This window comes from Oncorhynchus masou, chromosome 5 (genome assembly GCF_036934945.1).
Source record: "Oncorhynchus masou masou isolate Uvic2021 chromosome 5, UVic_Omas_1.1, whole genome shotgun sequence".
Lineage (NCBI taxonomy): Eukaryota > Metazoa > Chordata > Actinopteri > Salmoniformes > Salmonidae > Oncorhynchus > Oncorhynchus masou.
Genome location: NC_088216.1, coordinates 82,014,241 through 82,014,453, shown reverse-complemented (window position 1 = coordinate 82,014,453; position 213 = coordinate 82,014,241).

Genomic DNA, 213 nt, shown 5'->3' with positions numbered 1-213 from the left:
TCCCTCTCTGCTCCCCCCATCCTCCCCTCTCTACTCCCCCATCCACTGTCTCTCTTTGCTCCCAGCCAGGGTGGAATTCGAGCATTTATCTGTAACATCCAGCCCTTGTGTCTCCTAGCAACATTGCATGGATCATTTAGCTGCCCATGCTCTAGTTTCCCAAATTACCATGTAATGATGGGGGGCTGGGTGTGTGTGTGTGTGTGTATGTGC